Source organism: Myripristis murdjan, chromosome 17 (assembly GCF_902150065.1).
Source record: "Myripristis murdjan chromosome 17, fMyrMur1.1, whole genome shotgun sequence".
NCBI lineage: Eukaryota > Metazoa > Chordata > Actinopteri > Holocentriformes > Holocentridae > Myripristis > Myripristis murdjan.
This window is the reverse complement of record NC_043996.1, coordinates 26,434,032-26,456,649: the sequence shown is the minus strand read 5'-3', so window position 1 is coordinate 26,456,649 and position 22,618 is coordinate 26,434,032. Positions and strand designations below refer to the sequence as shown.

Sequence of the window (22,618 nt, the reverse complement as noted above, 5' to 3'; positions counted from 1 at the left end):
AAATTTATTAAGATTTTGATGGCAGATTAATCATTTTAATAATGTATTAAGTACAGCTGCTAGTTATGGCTTCTCATATGCTAAGGTTTGCTTGCTTTTCTCTATTTGAAATTGTTGTAAAATGTTATAAAACACTTAAGTTTTTCTCTCTTTTTTTCAGCTGAAAGGCAATTTTAAAATATCGTGTTGAGCTCTGTTAACTTGTAATGGGATAATAAAAAAGATAGATTAATCAACAATCAAAATAATTGTTAACTGCAGCTGTACAATATATCACGAACATGTTTATGCATAACTTAAAATTAATGCACTTTTGTGTCGGTGTACCCACTGAGCTCAAGAAGTGCACAAAGAAAATTCATAGAAGATCAAGGAAGAAATAACAAGCTCTGACTCAATCAGACATAGCTGTCTGACTGTGGAGTCCTGCATTGAGTCAAATTAAGACAGGAAAAACAAAAGAGGAGGGAAGGGAAGTAAACCACAGAGTAGGAAGTGAAAGTGAAGGATGGACTGGGTACACAGAGCATTAGGAGCTGTTGTTATGTAACTGACATTGGCAGCGACCCATGTCAGGTAGAAAAAAGGAAGCGAAACTGACTATCAAGATGTATCCTGAAGATTGGTAGGACAGTCTGTCCAGGCTCATCCTTACAACAGTCAAGAGGGCACAATGGTGACATTTTCTCCCCCAAAAATCTGAGAGATGTACTAACACAGGAAAAAAAACATGTATTCCTGATTTGAATCCCACAGTGGAGATGTGATCATATACCTGTAAATGGTAGCTCTGTCAACCCCTGGCGCTTCATTGAGTTACAATGACCACTCATTATGACAGAAAGCTCATCTCCCTATCAATAATATATGAAGAGTTCATTTCCTGTATTCATTTTGCAGGAAGAAAAAGACTTATCATTAAGATATATCAAAAGTCCCTGTGTTTGTTTTGTCACTGCAGCTTTTTCAAATGGTACCTATCTAAGATTGAAACTCTTCATGTTCAAACTGCTGGTACACTTGTGTTTTATCTCCTATGCCATCTTCACAAAAAAAAAAAAAAGAAGGATGGTTCCCAGTCCCACTGTCAAGGCTCAGCCACACAACAAAGTCAACACAAACTGTATTAAATCTAACTGCAACGTCTTGAGAGATTTAGTACAACCAGCGTGCGCCAATGGAGGAACATCCTTCTTCAAACCCCTGACAAACACCTGATCCAGTCAAAGGGCTGTTCGTCATGATTATTTCATGCTGGTATTACAAAGAAGCTGCGTGGCTGGGGACCGGCAGGGCAGAGAGGGTCATAAATAATGCCAGCGCCCTGAGGCCTCCTAACACTGAGCCTGTGATGTTTTTATTGCATGGAGATCAATAGGCATGAAATATGCAGGGGATGAGCAAACACCTGGAGGTGCCGATGAGAATCGACTTTGCAGCGGACTGGAAGTAGCCTGAGAAGTGGACTATTCACTGCTGTATCACAACTCGAAACTCTGAGTCAAGTGTAGAATTGCCCGACTTTTCCACGAGTAAAATGTTGAATTTCTATGACCCATATTAAACATTCATTTTTCATTCCTTAAACCAAAATTTTTAACACACTTTGAGATTCAGAGGTGCTATAAAAAGATTATTCTTCTGTTTAAACAAAAAAGATACGGTGCATTCAATGCCATGTTTTCAGGATGGTGAACAAAACATGAACACTGAAAAAGTAGTTACCGGTTTCTGTTTGTTTGTTGGTTTGTTTGTCGGTTTTTAGGTTGATGAACTTCTATGTCGTGTTCCAAAAACTGATTACATTCTTGACTTCCCGTGTCAGGAAAAGATTTCAAAACTGCATGACTTTCCAGGAAATCTGTGACCCGTGGGAACCGTACACACCATGACAAACTTAAAGTACAGGCTGCGCAATAAAAACAAGGTCTTCTACCTGTTTTTTGTTTTTATTGGGTCTCATAAACCTATGGATTAGAGAAGTCCGCTTATGACCAAAAAGATTTTGACTTGAAAACCAAGACAAGGTGTGAATAAGAAAAATAATAAGGTGATAATACCTTGGGTGGTGAGCAACAAGTGAACACATCGTCTTCTCCCTGCGAGGTGAACGGATGGAGAAGACTTCTCCTGAAACGGATCATGGCTGATGCTGCAGATATCTACTCTGAACCCAGACTAAAGGCAGCTAGTCGCTGACCCCTCTCTGCAGTCTCACTGTAAAATGCTGAGTGAACATGTGATTTAGTGGATGCATCTGTCAAAGGGGGAAGTCCTGCTCGACAAACGGCCGTTAGAAAGAAGGGGAGTTAGCATCCCACTTCACTGTCAGCCACAAAAACCACCCTTTTCCGCCAGAGGGTGACACTTTTCTAATTTTAGCCTCGCTGAATGAAGAGGTAGAAAGCTCCATCAACTGCCACACTTCACATGAAGGCTTCACAGACTTTTTTTTTTTTTTTTTTTTTTCCTAATAGCTGGAGCCTGGCTGGTTGAGCGGTACAGGAAACACTATTTCTTCATATCTACTTCAGCATTTCACCAGGTGAAATTATTTTTACGTTCCAAAAGCAGCTGGCTGGATAGCTGCCAAAGGGACTGGAGGAGCAGACAAATTTATAAGCCGCAGGTTAACAGTCGTGCACACCAGTGGTTTTCAAAGTGGGGTCCGGGGACCTCCAGGGGTGCTTGAGGGCCTTGCAGGGGAGGCTCAGCAAAATGAGGATTAGTACTTAACTTTAATTTATTTCATTAAAAACTGTTACAATGCAGAAAAGACATCATTTTAACATTTCCTGCTTTCTGGTTTAATCTCCACCACTGTTTGTCAGTTTTCAACTATGATATATTGACTTGTTTTCTGTCAAAAACCTGGGGAAAAGGTGATCAGCAAATTATCAAAAAAAATCTGTAACATAACAATTACCAGAAACCAAGCAAAACAGATAATTAGCAAAAAAAACAACCTTGAAAATAGACAATAAAGACAAGAAAACTATATGTATAATTATCAAAATTTTATATTTAACGTCAGATCAGTGAAGTTGTACTGACATCAGACTTCTTGTGTTTACTTGCTTGTGGAAGGCTTCTGTACTCGCCTGCTTTCACAAGCACTTAATCCTTAACAAAAAACAAAATATGTCTTAATATCAGGATTCCTGTGGGGCAAAATCACTTCACATGGGGGTCTGTGGCCTTTTCAGAACATGAAATGAAAAGGTTTTAAGACTTAAAACAAATCCTTATTCTCAGACTGATCTCTCTTTTTTTTTTGTTACTGTCATGGGGTTTGAATAGGTTTTATGTGCCCCAAGGCATTGAACCCAGCTCTGCCTATAAATGGATCAAATCCTAAAACCTTCAGCTCCAGCACAAGCATCATCACCACGTGCAGTTACAAGGTTTTCCCACGGCAGCGTGCCGGTGATGTGCGCTTCCTCAAATCGTGGCAACTCTTATGCAACAAAAGGCTGGGCTGCCAGGTTGGCTCATTAAAAATGCACTGGGTGTTTCTTAACTGCATTACAGCAGTGGTATTGGCCTGAGCAGCTGGTGCAGGACATCTGGTGTGAACAGATTGACCAGCCGATCAATACTAGACTGGGAACACTCTAAAAATCACTGGAACACATTAGGACATTAAGAGGTTGACCTCTAACACTATGGGAGCTGCTCTTTCAAAGTCCACTGTGTTTTAAGTAGGAGTTGGCCAGTGTACACATTGCACACAACAAATAAACTAACAGCGATGATACTGATGCTAATATGGGTTTTTCAAATGACAACATGAATACCAAATGTTCAATGTAATTACAAATTTAAAGGTGATAATTTAAATAAAACAGGTGCACTATGCTAAATATATATCTATATATATAGATATATATATAGATATATAGATATATATAGTGCCATATGTGAGGTGACTATTGTGTTTCGGCAGTAATAAAAAAAAGATTATTTTCAACTTGGGCTTTATTTTCTTAGTTTCTGCCATCATGCTGATGGATTCTGATCCAAATTGGGTCAATTATTTCACTCCCTTGGTTCCCCTTGGCTCTGCTGGATGTTAACAGAAATGATGATTTGAGCTTTCTCTGATAGTTTGATGTGAAACCAGCAGGACTCCTCACCAGTGGAAATTTTTGGGATTCTCGCTCCACAGCACATCAGCAGCGAGGACTCTTAAAGAAACAGGATGTTAAACTTCCAAGGTATTATCATTACGTGGGATATAGCGGGGCAGTATGGATCAAATCATCTATCTTTGATTAGATATTTAGAGATATTTAGACACAAGAAATATCCGATAAACAGTCATCACTAATGTCGATATGACCAAGCAGGTGGGGAAAAGCAACAGAACAGTTTGAACATTTATGCCATAACATCATATAACAAGATCCAAAATCCCAGATCATATGATACCATGATATAATATATTTGGCATATTTGGTAAAGTAATCAGACTGTGCCACTGCCTCTTTGTGTGGTGTGGTGTTGACAGAAGCTGGTGCATGACACTGACCAGTTACCCTCGATATCAGGGTTTATGTGGTAAACGCACCCACACCCACAGCCACACACACACACACACACACACACAGAGGCCCACAACACCAGGGGTCATAGTTATTCAAAGCACCAAGCCTGAGGCACACTGTGACGCCGCAGCCAATTACACAGCATTGACAGTGGCTTAGCATACTCTTAATTTCCTGTTTCAGTCCAGAGCGGGGGTTAATGGCTGGAGAATGGGAAGGGATGGAGAGTGACGCTGCCAATCCCAGATAGGAGACCTGCACAGCCTTATCTGTACTGCCTGCAGCTCTGCACCGGCATAACAATCGACCCCGGCCACTGTTCCTCAGCAGCAGATAAACCACATCAGTGCCAGCAAGACAAAGTGGAAGAAACAGAAAGATAGAGAGAGGGAAAAGAGAGAGAGAGAGAGAGAGAGGGAAAAGGCTTAGGACTGTGCTTCAGGCAGTGAATGTATCAGAGCTAATATTAGACGAAAATGGCTGCTGACGCGCTGGCATCACATACTTTATATTTAGGTTAGTCTAGTGTGAGATGTAGAACGCCGTGTTCACTTTTTGCCAAGTTGTTCCCCGAGTTGAAATAAAGTTAAGGCCGACTCTGACTTTCTTATCTCAGCTATAAGAACCGAGCAGCGGGGCTGGACAGGGATTTTTCCACCACATACTCTCCTTTACCATTCACCTTCTAAAAACGCAGGTCAAAACTTACCTGTGAATAAGCACCTTTTAATCTTACTCGCTTGTTTCTTCTCAATACATTTAGAGGACATTTCTTTCCGTTTGGCATTTTAAATATTTTTCCAGTTGATTTTTTATCTCATCGTTCTTGTTTCTAAGTTGTTTTGAGTCATGTTAATGTAATTCTCTCTATTTTTATTTCTTTCTTCTGTAAAAACATGTAATCCTTAGTTTCCACTTGACAGAAGTAAACTAGTTGGCCAAGAGGCACAGTAGGTATACACAAAATAAGACTTGTTGAGTGATTGGAAACAATGATGAAATGTAGGCAAGGCAGCTTTAATTATAGAGCACATTTCATACACCGAAGCAATTCTGATTGCTTTTTCTGTATATTATATCCAGCTTATTTACAAAACTAAACAAGCTGAGTCTTTAATTCACTGTTACAGTGAACAAGTTTCAGCCAACGCAACAATTAAACTCACTCAGTATCTCAAAAAATAATATGGCAGCTGAATGTTTGAAGGTCATGCCACAGAAAGCAGAGACACTTTGTCCAATCTTTTTCACATTTCTAGGTGACGCGTCGACAAGTGATCTAAAGGTCATGGCTGACCAGAGAGGCAGGAAGCCGAGTCCTTTAGGTGGCAGTCTGACTACAAGTCTGTGAAGCGTCAGAGGGCGGGGCCTGTGACACAGGAGAGGAGGGGCAGGACTCCCCCCTCACCTTTCCTATGTGACACAGATCAACCTGCTCTGCTGCATACCACAGGGAGCTGAGCACCAAACACAAAACATACACACCAGCATTCAGACTGCTCATACTTCAGTGCCAGCCTCTGAGTCTGTGGCTTCATATACACACACACAAAACATGTTCACGGATGGAAAAACATACACACACCTATTTCTCCAACACTTCCTTGTTCATCTCGGATTTACTTACACTGGCAAATGACTAACGCGCCGCCTTTCCTATTCTTGGCAACAGGGTAATTGTTAGTGAGGGGTGAAAGTTCAACATGAGAGAGATGTAGGTCGGTGAAGGAGGCGCTGTGTCCCTGCAACATGCCTTTCTCTCCACCTACACATTTCTGTAAGTGCTACAGCTGCCTTATTACACAACTCAATAAGGAAACTGTTTCATGCAATTCCTGTTTCGGCTGTGATCGCTGCAGCTGAAAGTGTCCCATTTTTGATTTTTTTTTTTTTTTTTTTTTTTACTTAAAAAGTGACACAGATTGCTAAACCTGTGTTCGATGTAAAAACCTGCATGAGGTCACATTTTTGCAATTCCAATCTGCAGCACACGGCTATGCTGTACGACATCAGATACGGAGGCACTCAGTCTAAATGCAACGTCTATTTCGACACTCAAATCAGAATTTGTCAGAGTTGCCATGACTTGTAAATCTTACATCACTGACCGGAAACAGTTTGGGACATTTTGGCAGCTGGGCTGAGCTAGTGTTACCACAGAAAAAAGTGAGACACAGCAATGGAGAGAAAGCAAAGTAGTTCACCTGACTGGCTGACTCAAGACTAACAAAAAATGTAAATATATATTAAGTTCTCCTATTTCAATAAACATCCTGTGTAGAATAAGACTAGCAAACTACAAAAAAAAAAACCTACAAGGCACACTATTCCATTGAAAAATGTTATAAAGCCTTTAGTATTACATGGCTAAGCATAATTTAAAAACCCGGCTGCTGACCAATGCATTTCAGCTCCAAAAGCATTAGACAGGGTGCAGAGGAAATGACAGTGAGTGCATGTCATTATATTGCAACACAAATCAATAATGTCCCTCAGATAAGACTGCACATTATGAAGCGCACATAACATCTCATGTTCATACAAATACATGTGATGAAGAGAATAAAAGGGAAAAAATGGGTATCTAATAAAAGAAAAGAGGCTACTATGTACATATATTGTAGAAATGCCCACAATACACTGTATCACAATGAAGGAATCATCACATGTGAGAATGGAAAACAGAAAAAAAAAAAAAAAACCTCCCTTAAAGAGAAGGGGAAATGTCAACATCTTCATATAGACCTGGGAAAGTTGTAGCTTTAAGGGTAACTATTCAAAAAAAAAAAAAAAAAAAAAAAAAAGTCTTGACACAATTTACAGTGAAATGAATACTGAATACTAGAGTCCATTCCATAGTGGAAAGCCTCTTTGACATCACCGTGAGTTCACACTGCTATCAGATATCGTTCCTGGCTCCTTCTTGAAATTAAAAAAAAAAACACAATCGGTTGCGAGCAGCAATTTGAAACTGAGCATGAAGGCAGTGAAAAAAGCAGCCACAGACACAGATTCATTTCATTGCATCACAGCAGAAGGAACTTGCGAACTTCTGGTTATGGGACGGTGACCGGGCCGCCTGCAGGCAGCCTGTAGGCATACAGATCTGCTGCTCACACACAAGTCACATCTTTTCACACCATTACAAAAGGACAAAACTTCCAAGTAAGTCAATTGCTTGACAGCTTGTATATCAGCGAGCCAGCAGCTATACTGACAGCTGGCCTGAGAGCAGATAACCAATGAGAGGAGCGCGTGACACGGCCTGAGGGAAACAGGAAGAGAGGAGGGTCCAGTGGAGCAGGTTGTAAATATGGGGAAGGGTCAGTCTGCTGGTCCTGATAAGATTAGATTACAGATTACCAGATACGCTCAGAGAGCTCCGGTCCTGGTGGAAAAGCTGGGTCTGACTCCAATATACGGGTGGAACACACGACTGAGATATGCATGTGTGTGATTTTATTTCAGAAATCTCTTTTTGCTGCATCATTAGTCATTGTTTTTTTTTTGTTTTTTTTTTTCCATTTGCTTTCTCTCCTGAAGTTTGATGTCTTCATGTTCTTGTTTAGTTCCTGATTTTTCTGATTTTTGTTATTTGATGCATTGGGTACTAGATGTTTTCCAAGTATTTTGTATTATTTAAATCCCCCATATATTTGTAATTTCTGTTTTTTTTAATTTTAATCTCCTTTACCAAGTAAATAAAAACTAACTCTAGGTGGAAGGTTTGAGTACGTGAAGTGAAATATTAAGACTGATAGGTGTAGAGGATAGGAGGATTAATCAGAAACACAGGCTAAAACATCCTGGAAAAAAAACAAAAAACAAAAAACCTGAAAAACCACCTGCCTGTAGACTAATGTCCATTATAGCCTGGTGACTCATTCAGGCTGGTCTGAGGTAATCCCAGTAAATGTGGCTGAACTGAATAAAAGGGAAGAAAAGCCGACCGCGGACAAACACACTGCAAGTCAACACAAAAAGGCCTTTAAACACTGGAACCACCCTGGGCCATTACGCAACTACAGTGCAGTTACATTGAATGGGGGGAAAAGCGCAGACAATGCAGTGCAGGGAAAACACTGGCTGCAGTGAATAGCCTGTGGTGAGTTTGTGTCCTGACTGACTTTACGAGGCTCAGAGCAGCAGGCAGGAAGCTCCAACAACCACAACACGCCACAGGCCACCTCGCAGGCTCCCAGACTCATTTATAAACAAGTAAACATGTCGCCCCCCATGAATGATGCAGGCACCGCTCAGGCCAACTAGGGTCAAGATGCATCATCCCTCCAAGCTTCAACAAAATTGGACTGGTGTAGCGCACAAGCATAGTGTACCATTTCTTTTTTTTTTTTTCCTCCTTTAGTATTTCACACTGTTTAAATTGTCCTCTATGGAGCATGAGATTTTTGTATTTCCTTTTTGAAGCTGATTATGGAGCTTTGCCACAACCACTGCAGTGTTAAAAGTGCTAAAATGCATCAGCCCTTCAAACTTGCAGTGGTATCTAACATAATCCATTCAGGTTAAATATTTTAACCTCTAATTGTAGTGCCCTCATCAAGCCAGTCTGCTTATTTTTTTTTCAATTTCTGGAATAAAGTGCAAAGATCGTTCATCAAAACCAGGTAAGCTAGCCAACAAGTGGGGTTAGGAGCAGGTGTAGGGCCACACCTTAAATGGAAAAAAATAAAGGATAAATACTGAAGCAGAAAGATGAACTACAAGAACATAAACCCATAACACTGAACTAAGCCCCAAGCTGTATGTTCAAGCATCAGTTTATAATTTGATAAAGACATAGACCTGAATTCAAAATCACCAAATAAAGACCTTTAAGTCCGACCTTTAAGACCTTTTACTCAGGAAAGTACTGACAAAAAAATGTATGTGTGGAGACCAGGGGTGCTGCCAGGGATTTTGGGCTCCATGAAAAGAAATCTTATTGGGCCCTTGTATAGCCGACCAATAGGCAAACCTTTTTATTTCAGGCCTTTCAAGGGCCCCCTCCCCCATTGCGGCCCTCGGTAATCAGTCCCACTTTTCCCCCCACTGCGACGCCCCTAGTGGAGACTATGTTCAGTGTTGAGGGTAAGTTAGAAAAAAGGGGGTTAATATCTTTATCATGCTCTTCCATCTTTAATTGTTCAGTCAATAAATATAAAAAAAAGAAAGATGTACAAAACAGTCTTCTCCAAAGACGTCTGTTTTCAATGCTAACTGGAACTGAATGGAAGTAATGAGCCTGGGAGGTACGGCAAAACCTATTTAAATGTCTAACTGTGATGAATGCATGTCAAATGAGACAGAACTGTCAGTGACAAGATGGAAATGCAAAAAATTAGCATGAAAGAAACCCTCAAATCACATTGGAGTTATCCTTTGAGAACTGCTCCCTATTGTGTAATCCCAACAGTGTGTCACCACCGACATCTGTCAAGAAGTAGGTCTACGGAGAAATTCTGGTCTTGTTCTGAATCTGGATCTGATCTACTCTTGTCTCTCACAAAGGGCTGCAAATGGGTCAACGCTGATCAACAGCAGGACGGATAAAAAGATGAGAGGAAAAAGACGAGGAGAGGTCAAGGAGCTGAAATTGTCATAACAGAAGTCATCGAAAACTATGTCAAAACAAGTTCTCTAAATTCATTTTCTGCACACAGTTTGCGCTGTCTTGCCTCTACACAGTACAGCATAAAGTCAAGGGTTGAGAAAGCCAAAATTTGTTCCTCATTTGCTTGCCTTCCTAAATAAATACCAATTAAAGAATGTGCTGTATGTGTGCATACCGAAGACTTGGCGTGAGACTGTGTTTCTCTTGCAAATCTTTTTGCGTGGCTGTGCTTTACAAGAGCCAGCTAAGAGACACAGCTGGGGAAAAGGGAAAACTTACATCAATATTTACTATGGTTATTACTGCTGTTGGGTAAAAACTTCTCCTCCAGAATACCGACTGTTCAGGTGCTCAGAAAAACAGCCTTGTTTTCAGACTGACCAACATGTAGGCTATTTTTCAGTTTATCTAGTGGGTTTTGAAAAACAATTACAATCCCAAGAATGGTAGAATTTTCTCAACCCACAGACGAGCTTTCAGTCTGTCCAGAGATTACTACTTTTGGCTTCCCCGTCTATCATTTTAAATTCTCTGTGAGTTGTAAAGTCTGTTAAAGAGAAGCCCCATTAGCTGGCTGGCACACAGCACTATTACACCAATTAACCACCATGAGCTCTGTGTGCTTAAAGACAGACAGCGGAGTGCCGCTCTGTGTCCGACAGCTGTGGACTTGATCATCCAGTGCCTCACTGTTCCTCATCTGAATAGTCCTCTATCTCTCTCTCTCTCTCTCACACACACACACACACACACACACACACACACACACAGTCGAGTCTGGGACCACAGCTGCCACTGCTGCTTTGAGGCAAAGACAGAGAAAAAGAAAAAAGAAGGTTAGGGTTAAGGTGTGTGCAAATTTCATCAAGTTAGAAGGCTTTTCAAACCTTTTTTAAACTCAGCCAAATCCTCACAATTCAAATAAACGTGAAAATTAAAAATGTAGCCCTATCAGAATCTAATGTAGGTCTGTGGCAGTTCTCTCAATGTAAAAAGGCCCTTTAAAAGATGTTTAAAACTGAACTCACATAAAATATTTCATTAAACTGCATTCAAGATGTTTTGAGATCTTGTGGTTAGATATTGTGAATTATGACAAGATTTCTTACTGATGGAACAGACTGCAAAGGACTCTGAAATTAGAATTTCTTATCCGCCTCAGTGAGTTCAAAGCACTGATATCAAACATTTTCATATATTTTCCATGACAGTTCTTTATAATATATGTAATCGATGTCCCTCTGATGGATGAGATGTGTGAGTGGATAATATGTGCCTTTGTCAGTTTTATGAACAAGATCTTGATTTCAGTGGGACTTCATGATTAAAAGAAATGAATGAAAATGAAAGCGTCTGTATGAATGTGAGGCTGTGTGAATGAAAGAGAGCAAGAGATCAAGAATAAGACACAGAGAGAATTATTAGTGTTGGCACTTCTCAAATGTAAGGCGGCATAAAGTTTCCCAGTGGTGTGTGTGTGTGTGTGTGTGTGTGTGTGTGTGTGTTTTCAGACTACAGAGGGTCTGTGTGTTTGACCAGATGTTTGCGTGCCTGGGGCAGCAGCTGGCCGGGTCCCGCTCTGCCCTCTCCACAGAGGACAGGGCTATTCCCTCCAGGATGGGTCAGGATGCCTCAACTCACCGTCACTTTTTTCCAAACGCTAGCAATCTCATTTTAATTTGCCATGTACACACACAAACACACACACACACACACACGTCACTGACCCTTTAATCCACAACCATGTACAACAAGTGAGCAGCTACAGGGGGTCACTGCTGTGCTCGAGGACATTTCCACAGGAGATGCTGACTGTTTCAAGGATTAAACCTGGGCCATTTTTAGCCACAGGGCCGTCTCTCTAACAATGAGGTGACCCGACGCCCCTCCTCTGGTGGTTCGGCACCACTGCAGGTTGACCTACTGCTTCACACCATGATACAACAAGATAAACTTGAGTTAAATTAAATTTTCCTACCGCCCCGCTCTAGTCATCCAGTGCCTGGACAGTTCTGGGTTCGATCTGTCATCTTGCACGGCAGCCTCTACCCACAGTGTGTGAGAGTGGATGTGTCAATATGAGGTCTGCTTTGTAAAGTGCTTCTAGGTAGTCAGTATTTGGTAGACTAGAAAAGAGCTATGTAAATGCAGTCCATTTAGCATTCCCAACTCACACCGAAGTCACAGACGTCTTCACAGTGGAGTCCTTCAGCATAAAAAGTGTCTCAGGTATGGCAGCAGTCATCACAATAATTATACCACTTGAAAAGGAGGATACTGGCATCATTTTCAGTTATAACCAGTTCCCCTCCAAGTCTATCCTTCCCTAGTCACAGTGCTTACCGTTGTACTCAAAATGACTTTTCATTGAATTTAAAATGCATACTTTAAGGTGTCAAAGATAGCTTGAAATGAACTGCTGTCGCTGAATAAAACGACACAGTGTGACAATATAATTTGTAAGGTGACATGTTTTTAAGGGATTACTGTGCTGGTGTGAACTTCCATTTCCTCCTGTGGGTGTCAGGTGGCAGACAGGAAGCAGAGTGTAATGTAACGCATGAAAAAAGCACTCAACTAATAAATAAAACAGAAACTATGACAAAACCAAATGAAGGCTTCATGCTTACCATGAAGGTCAACACTATCTAGCTCCCTGCTATCTATCCTAGGCGTATTGAAGTCTATGGAGGTTGTTTTCCATACCTGACAAGAATAAATAGCACCAGATAGTCTAAAATACGAAGACAAATAACATAAAGGATGGGCACATTTTAAGAAACACTGGTATTATCCTTTAACCAGGATTTATAAAAATGTACCTATCAGAGGCACAAAACATACATTAAGAACATCAAGCAAAGCTAAACAAACTCCCATAATGGTCAATGTGCACAGGCCTATTTTCATTCTGACTACAGCAAGCAAAATACATAGGAAATACATTCGTTAGTGCATTAAAAATGTCTGTATAGATTCCTCAGACTTTGTGTGCGTGACTGGTCAGTGAGCGCGGCGCTGTGCTGATGTCATCACTCGAGGCCGTGCAGCCGAGCGGCCGGAGGGGACGCAGTGCAGTGAGGAGGCAGCTGATGGCCTCAACCCAGTCATTAATCCGCTCTTAATACCCACTACCTGATTGGTCGCTGCTAATGACGCTAATTCTGCAGTGCAGAGGCTGGCTGGCGGCCCGAGGGCAGGCGGGGGTCCACTAAGGACAGTAGGGGTGTGTGTGTGTGTGTGTGTGTGTGTGTGTGTGTGTGTGTGTGTCAGTGTGTGTGTGGGGGGGGGTTCTTTTGTTATGTAAGAGGGGAGCAGGTGGACAGGAGTGGTCACTCCTCTGGACACACAGTGCAACTGGATGTGACAGAGGAAGATGCAGGCGGTATTTTTCACAAACAAATTGGGATTTATGGAAGATTTCATGTTACACTAGAAAATATACATTTAGGAAACGCTTCATTTACTTTTTTTCTGTCTTCTTTAATTTCTTATCTCTAGGGGCCACCTTCACTAGCCTTCAGTACTGCCTGAGGAATGCTAGTTCAAGACATGATTTTATTACAAGGACAATGAACTTGGTACTCATTTTATCTATATATCCGTTGTTTAGTTGGTTTTAGGATTTAGCTATTTAGTTAGTATCAAACATACAAAGACAATGTTGAAAAGTTCAATAGCTTTTCTCTGTGTTTTCTGTGCAGTGCAAGCTGAATAAATGTCGGTCTTTGGCATTCAAGGAAGCTACCTGTTTGTATATTTTTGTGTGCATCTTGTTCTGATTGGAAGCTCTTTTTTGTCCCTCTGTTTTGTTTTGTTGTTGTTTTTTATGTGGTGACATGTCATATTTGCATACATTTATCTACACTGCTGCCACGGTCGGGTGAAGATGTCGCATCTCCAAAATGACAACTTTTCAGGAATCAGGGTTGTTCTTTACCTTTTAGACAAACTTTCACTCCTGAGCTCCAACTGGTTTTGGAAATATCTATAAAACAATGAATATCTGTCTGCCTGTAATCTTGGTCCAGGAGATTTTGTTGCGATTTGTTCCACTGGCCTCTGGTTGCATCTCTTCCCTGAACTATAAGGCCGTCACATCCCATCAAAACAAGGCTTAGGACAGCATCTTATCACCACGGATGGTTGTTTACATCTTGAAGCTTGTTATCTTAATCCAGCAGCCTCTGCGTTGAACCAACACTTTTGAAGAGGATGAAGATATGAGGCAGAGATACAGAGAATCTGCGCTGTCTGTCCTGTCCTACTGCTGTGTAATGCAGGCCACGGTCCCAACATCCTCCTGTAGGCTTATGCACCGCTAATCTGCCTGTGTTTATACTGTACATCCACACCGCCTATTAAACAGAGTGCTGTATGAAAGCCGGGAGCTGAGACACCCAATTTACCTTGTGTCTTTATTTAAACCATTTACTTACCCTGGGATGGCTCTGCTGAGCACGCGAGCTCTTTTTCAGCGGTGACCTATTTCATATTCATTAAAGGCTCACTGCACTGGCGAACAGGATTTTTAAATGGGGTTATGAGAGACACAGAAGTTAACTGAAATTTAGGACTACTGGAAATGTGACTAACCTAAATATTAAAAAAAAAAAAAAAGTATGTACGGCCAGAATATTGGCCTGTATGTTTTGTAATTATTATTATTGAAATATTTTTGTTCAAGAACTGCAGTTAAAAATTACTGGTTACATTTCTCCCCCCACTCTTTCTTGTCTCTCGCTTATGCACAACAGACTTTACAATAACAATCGACTATTATTATGTTATAGCTAGATGAAGAGATGTGTTCGCTAGTTACTAAGTTAGTAAATGAGACCTGCAGATCATTGTTGTGGAATTAATACTAAGGTACTCTGTCCTATAGTTACTATTAATTATTAAAGAGAAAAATTGACCACGAGCAAGGCTTTATTTTGTGGGAAAGCAAATCACAACTCCGTAACATCTCGACTCTGCATTTCTGTTTGATGCCAATTGCCAGAAGGACTTGATTCTAAATTTCACTCAGTACGTGGATGGGTTTTACCAAATCTGCTAACTAGGCACCTAATGGTACTTTTTCAAGTAAATAAAGTGAGAGCAAGCAACAGTAAGTAACTGTGCTAAGTTTGCTTACATCTTTGTTGGCTTTCTGCCTGACACTGAAAAAGTTACCTTGTAGTCTTGTAGTCAGTCTTAGCTAATGTTTTTGTTGTTGTTGTTGTTGTTGTTGTTTCATTCATTACAAAACATTTTTTAGTTATTAGGCCAATAGCTGTGGCAGCAAAAAGTAATAATTAGCCACAAGGGTTGTGATAATTAGTATGAGATAATGTTAATGTACCTCCTCTTCTAACTTATGCACGTGCTCGAAGACTATACAATCAAAACTTGTACATTTCACATTGCTCCCCTTCCTGGCTGTGGTTGGCCATCACACTAGTCATTCAAACTACATGGCATGCCAAAAGTAAATAAGATGGGAGTTTTTGTGTTATACGAGAAAAGAAGTACTTCTTTGTGTGGAGGAGAACAATTGTTTTCTTTTAAATTTCTGCATTTATAACCTAATGTGGGGATTTCAGCCAATGGCTCTCTGGTTTCAGACTTTTCAAGCTTTCCTCCAGTGTCTGAGTAAAAGCCAGTTGATGCAGTTCCGCTGGTCTAAAAAGCCAAAGAGCAGCATTATTAGTGCATTTAGTAGCATGATGGGTAAATTGTATACTGATATGAAATCTAAGTCTGGGCCAAGATCTGTGAGTCTTACAATGAACCAAGGTAATGACAGTTATTTGGCCTTGCGGGGTATTTATGGTGTCAGATGGGGGCTCAGACCTGCTCAGTCCTAGGCAGTGAAATATCCCAGAAAACACTGTGATCTGACGGCAGCAAGCTTCCTTTCATCCTTTTACCCTATTATGTATATCGACATGCCACATCATGCAGTACACCAATCCACTGACCCTTCAAGCCAAGTCAGTAACCTTTAAGTTAGAGAGTTGAGTGTTTGCGAGGCTGTCAGCAATTTGGCTGATGGTAGCCTTTTTAAAGCTCTTTTAAAATCACCTCTGTGCTTGATTATTCTTGCCTGGCAAAGTCCGTCTGAAGCTGGAACAGTGAGTACAAGCTACACATCTGTGGTGCTACCAGACTTTTTAAAAACAAAAACAGAGTATTTAAATGGATTTTAGGTACTACTTCACCCTGGTCGAGACAGATCATGTGCAGACACCAGACTTTTGATTTGAGAGTGGCGAGGCAGATGGCTCTGTGTGTGTGTGTGTGTGTGTGTGTCTGCGTACACTGTAATCCCTCTATGGTAGTCGGGGCACATTCAGTTCATATCCCGTTTAGCAGCCCATTAGAGAGCACTAAGGCACATGTTGGACAGTCTGGCTTCCACTGCTCACGACACTTTCACGTTCCACCCAAACATTACCATGTTCATCCCAAATAGCACTGAGACTCTGTGTCATCGTACAGGACAGACTGACACACATGTGAAGTATGTCAGTGGAATTAACCGCTGTCTTGGTCAAGGATTTTTTCACTCTTTCAGTCCCCTTGGTAGCTAACCAACATTGTCTGTTGGCTTGTAAAATAAAGAAAGTGTCAGGTGAATTTTGGGACTTAATCACTGAGGTCTGTACTAGTTGATTTCCTATCTTGGTGGCATTACAATTTCTCTTACATACTGATAAATCTTACTCTTTGCTAGAGATAAAAACATAAGATTAAAATTTTCACACATGCATTTTTGTCATAGAAAATTCTACTGAATTCAATTACAGTAAGATCAGATTATTCTTCATTTGAGGACCCCCTAAAAGCCCCTTTACAACAACTTGTGCACTAATATAAATCTTGTTGACTCTCCTGGTTTACATTAAGTCAGCCTTTCTTCTTCCAGATGAGAGACTGTGACAAAAAGCAACAAGTCGATTCAGAATGCATTCTTTTTTATTCTAAAAATCACATTTGGTTACGGGAAAAAAGGGCAAACTGGTACCAGCCACAGAGTTGGGGAGCTGACACCAGTTTGTGGCCCTGCCCTTCTTCTCAGATCACATTACAAAAAACACAGCGTCACTGTTGTGCAACAAACCCAGCTGGGTCCATTGAACAGGATAAGAACAGACCTTGTGGGAAGGAACAAGACTGTGTATTATTCATTCAAGCACACACCACAGTACCTTTAAGGCCAAATGTCCAAATGTCTTGGATGCTCATTCATGAACATGAATGAGGGTATATCCTCGTTAACCCAGTGAATAAACACACTACAAACCCATGATGCATTGAGCTCAGCTGGAGTCACTGAGCACGTTTACATGCACACCATATTCCTGTATTATTTGGAATATCCGCAATATTCCGGTTGCGCACGAGTCATGAAAACACGCACCGAACCCGATTAAGGTCGTATTCCGATTGGAGAATATTCCGAATCAGACCCCTGGCATGTGTCTGTTCCAACCAGAATATTGTGCCATGTAAACAACTTAATCGAAAAATGCCCCGTATCGGAATATTCAGTTACATCTGCGCATGCTCGATTCACAATGAATCCTGGGGCGTCTTTGTTGCTATGGTTACTGCAAGCGGGGAGAACGACATGCCGAACAGCAGCAGGAGCCAGGAGACTGCAGTCTGCCTTCAGCTAGTAAAAGACTTAAATATCACGGAGGATATCGATGGGAGAAAACACAGAAATAGCAACAGCTTCTTCTTCTTCTTCTGTATTTCTGGCAGACCAGATGCCTATACACGTACTGCTGCCCCCCGCAGGTTGAGTGTTGCATAAAATAAGAGGGTGGAATACGCTGAAACATGGGAATATGCAAAGTAACATGTAAACGGAATATTCCAGTTGCTGCAGCGCATATAAACACCTTATTCGGAAAATTACCTTAACCAGAATATTGACCCGAATCGGAATATGGTGTGCATGTAAACGTAGTCAGTGACAAAGATAAACCAGGCCCTCTGGGAAAAGTTATTCCTGATACTGCAAACTTTTTCCTGGTCAAAACCCAGAACACGCATAAGGCCATGGACCCTGATTAGTTAAATCTTATTTTCACAAGGACCCAAACTTGAGATACATTCTGTGGGCAGATGTGATTCAGTAGAGATGCAAACTGTCTATACTGTAGATGAGTCATCCCTACACATTCTCTTGTTGCACTGACTGGTTCAGAATAAAGAAAAAAAAAATACAACAGTAACTCACAACATCCTCCATTTGCTCCACTACAGGACCCACGCAGCCATCAGCAGGCTTCATGAAAAGCCACATTCTTCTCCTCGATGCATTAATGAGGGGCTGCGGGGTTAAACGGGTGGGTGAGAAGTCAAATGCCAGCAGGGCTGACGACAACGGTGGTCTGAGAGGCCGTAGGTAGCTCAAAAGGCGGCCTACAGATGATGACTCAGCACCGCCACTGAAGTCTCTTAGTGAAGTGAGATCAGAGGAAGGCAGAGACAAAAGTGTATGGACTAACAATGGATAAATCAAGCCAATGTAGACATTACCGGATGCAGACATTGTGGGACAAAGACTGAAGAGATGTAAGAAACACAAAAAGGAAAACAAGCACGGAAATATTCATCTGCCACTAGAAGTGAGTATGGTTTCTATATTCCAAATCTGGAAAATGATCTCATTGGTTTCCTTGGAGAATGAAAAAAATAATTACTGGATTATGTGAGGCTGTATAAGCATCATGGATTTATGGCGTAGATGTGAATGCAGCCAGACTGACCGACGCATTATGAACATCATGACTGAGTGGGCACTGGAAAAAATGTGCGAGTCACAACAGCAGCATGACACATGAGGCCTGTTTACTGACATCCTGAACCATGCATGAACACAGAAATTAAGGGATTACTGTCAGTGAGATGAATATATTGCAGATGATATGTCACTATTGTCCTAACCCACAGTAAGTTTAAGAAAGAAAAAAAAAACTCTGACCCAAAAGTACTTTTCACTGTTCCCAAACAAGGAAAGAAACTCACTTGTGTGTCTACAGGCCACCATTTCTGCAGCCAGCTAGTTTTTCAGAATAGGAAAACATGTCCAAAAGATGGCTGGTCACCTGCCAAAAAATGGCTGTAACAGCAGATAAGGTAAAATTTGCTGGCATTTGGCTGGTGGCTGGTGTTAATTTGCCATCCTGTCCCTGCAGTTTTGTGTGATAAGGTGGCTGGAATGTGAGCCAAAATACATTAGCTCAGTGTTAAATGTAATTTTCAATTTTCAATTCAATTTTCAGCTCTAATCTTTGGGGCAAATGTGAACGAAATGCCTGCACTCAGAGGCCTGTGCAGTTAGCAGATGAGCAGTTTACTGACCTGACAGTTTTACTAACCATTCTCCTCGATGGAGTCTGTTCTGTTACAACCTAACAGGGTTTTATTCAGAAAGCAAAGTATCTGCTATAGGACGGGATAATATAGCTGGATCCTTCCTCTCATTCTCATCTGCTACTTCCTTATTTCCTTTAAGTAAATAAGCACTGCTTGTCAACTGCACCAACCTGATCAGGGAAACTTCAAAAACCCAGCGTGACTTGTCACTTGTCACCCCTTGATATAAAACTCTGCCTTTTGACTCCTGAAGGGGAGAATCAAATCGCACTGGTACTCAATCAATCACATCTCATTGCTGCTGTTTTTGATGCTGTCTATGATTGGCACTGCATGCATGTTCATCCAATAATTGAGTACCAGACAATTTTACACATCTCTGACAACTAAAAAAGTGTCAGATTACTGTGTGTAGGATACACTGTCACAAACATATGTATGTGTTGTGAAGCACGTAAACATTTCGCTTTCATTTTCATAATGGACAGGCTGGATAGGAGTCTGATCATCTGGCCGACAGCTGGTGCCTCAGGAAGGGGATTTTCATTTTAGACAATTATGAAACAGCTTTGAGGTAAATAAACTCAAGTTGGTATTTGATTGGCTAAACAGAACAGATAAAACCAGAGGAGCTGCCATGCTGGCTCTGAAGAAGTTATGAGGTACTCAAGAAAAGCAGCTCTATGTAGCTCTGTGTGTTCACTCACTCATGTGTAACACTTTTTTCAGTGCACACTGGGAGTTACAGCATGCACTATTTAGTCCATGCAGAACACCAAAAGAGCCCTGTGTAAGGTCATAAATCATTTGCAAACATGCCAAAGGACACCTTGAAAAAATGACCAAACACGAGCCTGGAGATCTGTTGGACTCCTCCAACAGGAAGCCTGCGAACTACGCTGCACGACAGAATGGACTGAGGCCAAGAACTCATGCAGAAGCGCTCAGAAGCAGCACACAACAGTAAAATGACAGAGCAATTAGAGGAACTCGGAGTATAATTACGCTTGACAAGGTGCCCAACCACTCTCTTCAGTGTCTTTTCATAAGGTCTCCAACAGTACAAAGCAACAGGCGGTGAGTGATGAGCAAATAATGTTCATCTAACAGACAAAGGATGAGAAAATGACAGGTGAAGGTAGTGGGATGAAGTTTAAGATGGGAGCATTCAGAGAGCGGCTCCTCTGCTTGCTGATGGCAGCCTTCGGGTTTCATGTGCTCAAGTGGCTGGTTTTCTTTGGCACCACAGTGAGTGGATTTGCACTGCTCTCAGTCCATGTAGGTTAGCTTGCTGTGTCCCGTGCAAGAGCCTCATAGATCATCATGTATCCCAGTTAAACCATGGTACACACTGCAGAGAAGTGCTCTCAGAAAACAGGCCATCGCTGCTGCAGTTACTCCTCACAACTTAAAAATTAACCACAGCAGGTCACTTTTGATTGCAGCATCCAGAGTGCTGAAATTGACTTTTATCAATACTACATCAAAAGGATAATGTCTGAAAAGAAAAAAGCTTTTTAATTCACCTTTGTGTACCTAAGAATTTTTTTTGACACACATTAAAATTTTTTTAAAAAATTAGCTGGTGAATAAAGTAACTACCAAGACTGTCAATGACTCATCCATCTATTTTCCCTTGAGTAAGACCAAGATATCTGTTTGCTGATATATTAGGCTAACATTGGCTTTTTGTGAAATGTTTGGTGTCAGTCAGTCGGCGTCATACACCAAAAATACGTGATTACTCCCTGACCTCAGCTATATAAAGTGCAGTGAACCTGCAATGAAATTTTACTCTCCTCCCATGTTTTATTCATGGATCAAATTTTCAGTAACAGTCTCTCACTATGATACTTGCACTGGATAGCTGTTTTCAGTTTGTCTCTATCAAATAAACCATGAATAAATAAATAAAAATGTAATTCTGCATTTCAAAGCAAGAATATTAGTAGTTTTCCCTTAAAAACCCATGCAGGTTGAATTTTTCCTGTTACTAAGTTATTTTTCCTCCATCTTCCCTTCAGTCTCTCTGTGACAAGCTTCTTATTTTCTTTTACCGCCCATTTCACAGAAACTCTTTCCTTGCTCAACAGGGCATCATGTATCAACCTGTCTCTGCTCACCTAAAAGAATGCAGTTAGGAGGGAGCGGGGGGAAGAAAGAGATGAACTCGAGTATTTTTCACCTCCTCCAGCTACGGAGAGGAGGCCACGTGTCCCAGTATCCTTGGCGCCGCATGCCTCGACTGCTCACCTCTTTATGGAGGAGGAGAAAAGTAAAGGGCTGGTATGAGGAAGACAGGCAGATAGAGATCCCTGGACTGAGGACGATCCCACATTCACCCTGTAGCGTGTCAGGACCTCTCCTTGTAAAACAACTTTATGGCCACAAGTTGAGAGAAATTTGCCTGTGAAAGTACGCTGAAAAAGTAAAGCACTGGTGTGTTCAAAGAATCTGTTTAAGGAACTTTATTTAACGCTGTTCTGAGTTCAGAATCAGACTGAGCTCTTTATCAGCGGCAAAGAACCAACCCTGAAGTCATAAACGTGGAGTGATTTACTGCCACTGTGTTAGTGCCTGTTAAACTACAGTCAACATCCTGACTGCTAGAGGACAACTCAATGGACAGGGCATGACATTAAAGGGAAAATCCACCCTAATACAATTAAACGACGTTAAAACAAGATACACCTGGCTGCCTCATGTCCCAACTCCAAACATAAGTGACATAAAGACAGCTACCAACAATGTGTCTTGCATTTCTGGGTCTATTTTGTTACTCAGCTTTTTTGCTGACATGTGCGAGATGCCAGTCTGCGAATATGACGCCTTCAAAAAGTGACCAAAATGAGTTTGTTTGTAGTCCTGCTGTCTGTCCCACTGAGCAAGTGAATTTGAGCTTGTAGTTTAGCTTTATTTTTATTTAGTTTCAGACCTTCCTTTCCAATTTTAGTGCAGTTTTACTTAGTTCTCTCAGTCACATTTACAGTTTTAGTTTTTATTTTGGAAAATTACTAGTGTTTTGTGTCAGATTTAGTTTTAGTTCTTTTTAATGTAAGCATATCTCAGGAGAGAGTCA

The 22,618-nt window shown here is 41.1% G+C and overlaps 1 protein-coding gene and 1 long non-coding RNA gene across 5 annotated transcripts in view; one reads left to right on the top strand and one right to left on the bottom strand.

Annotated features, from left to right (window-relative positions):
* The window catches only part of LOC115375907 (rho GTPase-activating protein 12-like), a 70,611-nt gene that overhangs the window by 19,530 nt on the left and 28,463 nt on the right, over nucleotides 1-22,618 (bottom strand). The gene's annotated exons all lie outside the window — the stretch shown is intronic.
* On the top strand, nucleotides 13,405-14,558 carry LOC115375915 (uncharacterized). The gene is made up of 2 exons (XR_003929754.1): nucleotides 13,405-13,546; nucleotides 13,663-14,558. It is a non-coding gene; the product is annotated as an uncharacterized LOC115375915 (long non-coding RNA).